We start from the raw sequence: 4,075 nt of genomic DNA on the forward strand, positions 1-4,075 counted from the left end.
ATTTTAACATAAATGTATATAATATATGGGTGATCAGTTAATGAACATAATCCGTTCCAAGACGATAAATTTGCTACCTGAATTGTTCATTAACTGATTATTGGTTTACCATAGATTTTTATGGTAATTTGATTAATTCATTCTGGAGACCCCAAATAATAAATAATAAATTATATACTTTCTTGCTACATTTATTTATGTGTAATAACAAACTAAAAGCAATCTCTCCATTTTCATGGATGACACATCTTTGTTTCTTAGATGTGATTTTCGTTACTCCTTTACTTGCTTGAGTCTTTTTGATTATATCTTTCTTAGCTAAAATTGTGCTTACTTTGTAGACCTGTTGAAGCCATACTGCCTGGCAACATCAGACATCTTCCCACTCTTTACCTTGGCTATTATCTCTTGCTTAGTTTCTATAGTGAACACAGTTCTTGACACTCCACTCATTTTAGGCCCCATAATGTCAGTTTTCTTAAATAAAGAGTTCAGAAAAGCACTTACAAAAATTCAGAGAAAAGAAATTAACTAGTGCAAAAAGCTTATGTATACAACAGTGAAAGTCTCGTCCCATAAACCATGTATAGATGCCATTAAATAGTTTTACAAATCTTAAATGCAGAGTCGCTTCTTGTGTCTGTTCTGTGAGGTGTTCATTATCCAAACATGTTTGTTGTTCAAATATAAAAATCTGTTGTGTAAGTGTTCATTGTCCGATTTGTTTGCAGTCTGAACTGTTCATTAACTGATCACTTACTGTATTATCTTTTAACAGTTTTATATTTTCTTTGAATTAATAATTCAATTAAAATGAAAATTTCTAAATGAAATAAATAAAGCTATTTATATATTTTTAATGAATAATAAATTTATTATTATTTTTTAATAACTCAAACTTTTACAGCTAGAANATTTATATAATTTGTATTTCAACATTTATAAAAAGAGTCTTTCTAACTAAACTGTATAATAGGTAATTTTATGTTTTAGTGTTGTCACTAAAACATAATCAATATCAATAAAACTAAAACTTCAAATCATCAATTATTACTGCATAACTGTTTAATCATAGTGTTATAACAAATTTCTTTGAGTGTAGTATAATCTAAACAAAATGAGAGCCAAGTTGCATTTTATCTTCCACATATTGTTTTCTTCTAAAAAAAATCAAAATAAAATACTAATTTTATGAAAATTTTACAGAATGACTGCATGATAGCAATAGTACTGTTTTGCTTATCATTCAACATGATAGAAGTACTAAAATCAGCCAAAGGAATCCATCATATAATGTTGTACCTAATTCATCAACATATCAGTTACAACAGTAATTAAAAATCAAAATTAAAATTAAAAGCAACTTGCTTCCTTAATTTAGTTTAAACTTATTTAAATTAGTATACTTGTTCTATCAGCAGTTTATTCTGTTTTGAATTTAAAAATTATTTTAATGTCAATTAAGTAAATAAAAGTTAATGCTTATTCATAACAATATAGATACAAAACTATTTTGTATTTATGTAACATATAGAGCAACTCTGGAAAAGCTTGAGTGAATAAGTATATGGGAGTCCATATAAACTTATTCACTCTAGCTTTTCCAAAGTTCTCATTTGTATTATCATAGTGTTTTGGGTTCCTAAAGCCTAGTGAATATGTGATTTCTCATTTTGGTTATTAATGTCCTTGAAGATGAAAACCTGAAAGCACTAGAATAACAATGTGAACTCTAGAAAAACACAGATAGAAAATTAATTCAAAACAATGTTTTTAAGTTTCTTAAATATATAATTCACTCAAAAACATTTCAAGATTCTTTGGAATTACTTTAAAATTACTTTCAAAAAATTCTGTTCAATGGAGAAAAAAGTTTTATTCTTGATTTGAGAAAATTCTACTGTAAATTTTATCATTTTGTAAAAAGATTACACAAAATATTTTACTTACATTCATATATTTTATAGTGAATTGATCTGGATAGATAATTAAATAAGAAGAGAGAGCAAATTCAAGTATTATAAGAGGAATATAAAACACAGTCAGCCCTTCAAACTGATTATAAAATAGTGAGAGAATTGAGCCCATTCATGATTCCAGGAAGAAATATCATCTCAACATACCAACAACAAATAGAATATTGCAACAGATTGTGGATACCCTCTTTCCTATCCCCTGTTCTTATTCTTTAGTTTTTCTAATTAATTATTTTATTTTTATTAGTTATAAGTAGTCATAAGCACCTAGACAACTAGGTGCTTATGACTACTTAGTTATGTTATTTATTATTATAACTACTAGTTATGTATAATTTTAGATAATTTGACGATTGATTCGGGTATGTGTTGCCACGTGAATTTTATTGTTGGGAATTGATCTTGTCTTATTTTTCTATTGTGCATTATTTAGTGAGAGAGGTATTTGTTGGCATCCTAAAAGAATCTTGTATTGCAACGAGCAAGTAATAAATTTCTTTGTTATTTTATTCCTTTGTCTATACTTCGCTCTATCACTTTCACATTATAAACATGAACATTAGCGTATGACTGACTATTTTTGCTTTTTGTGCCTGTTACTAACTGCATTTAAACTCTGGACATTAAAGTTATTGTATAACTTATTATCTTTCTCTTATTGAGCCCTGAGGACAGTGGATCTACGCTAATATATGTGACTGGCTTTTACACCTATCACTTGGTTCCACTGTCCTGTCCTTAGCTGTAGTTATTACTGCCTATGTTTATATTTCTTTATTTACTTATTTATAATGGATTTGTTTGTTCCTCCCCACACAAGAACAATATCTTATACATAGTATACAATAGACTAAACCAGGGTGTCATGAAAATTTTTAAAGGTTATTAAATATAGAATCCCGAAGAAAGAAGCCCAAAGAATAATAAGTGTACATGTCAAAATTAAAACTTCTTTAAATTGATTATATGAGTTTTCATTATTATAATAAATAAACATATATATAGAGTAATAAAAATATATATTCATAAGCAATATTATATGTGCATAAAACTGGGTTATTTCATTTAAAATAAAATTTTCTTTAAATCAAACATGTATCTATAATTGTCCATATTTAGTTCAAATTATTTTAACTTAGAAATAGCAGTATATTGGGCAAGTTTGTAAAGACAATTATCATGCCACTTTTAAATGCAAATTATGACTTAATGTTAATTGCTTTTCTTATTTAAATGAAAATTATTAATTTAAATAACTATTGTTGAAACCTGTTGCTATTTTAAGAAACAACAATACTGTTTTATTTAATTCACAAAAAATATAGACAAAAAGAATTGGGTTAAGTGGCAAGTAATATGGTGATAGAATGTTTACAAACAATTTTAATTCATGTGACTTTTTCTGTGGGAATTTAATTATAGGTTCAAGTGTTTCATGAAATAAAAAAGGTTGAAAAACACTGGACTAAGCAGTAACAAAACAAAAATGTCAATACTTATCTTACTAGCCAGATAATATTATATAATGCAAAAACACATTATATATTTATAAATTATTTTTAAAAATTAAATATTATCATTATAACAATCCATTAATTAACTCTGAGTATTTACTTATTTAAATTTTATAATAATAAAGCAATTTATATAATTTGTATTTCAACATTTATAAAAAGAGTCTTTCTAACTAAACTGTATAATAGGTAATTTTATGTTTTAGTGTTGTCACTAAAACATAATCAATATCAATAAAACTAAAACTTCAAATCATCAATTATTACTGCATAACTGTTTAATCATAGTGTTATAACAAATTTCTTTGAGTGTAGTATAATCTAAACAAAATGAGAGCCAAGTTGCATTTTATCTTCCACATATTGTTTTCTTCTAAAAAAATCAAAATAAAATACTAATTTTATGAAAATTTTACAGAATGACTGCATGATAGCAATAGTACTGTTTTGCTTATCATTCAACATGATAGAAGTACTAAAATCAGCCAAAGGAATCCATCATATAATGTTGTACCTAATTCATCAACATATCAGTTACAACAGTAATTAAAAATCAAAATTAAAATTAAAAGCAACTTGCTTCCT

Source organism: Centruroides sculpturatus, unplaced genomic scaffold (genome assembly GCF_000671375.1).
Source record: "Centruroides sculpturatus isolate CEXI.00-Female unplaced genomic scaffold, Cexi_2.0 scaffold2069, whole genome shotgun sequence".
Classification (NCBI taxonomy): Eukaryota; Metazoa; Arthropoda; class Arachnida; order Scorpiones; family Buthidae; genus Centruroides; species Centruroides sculpturatus.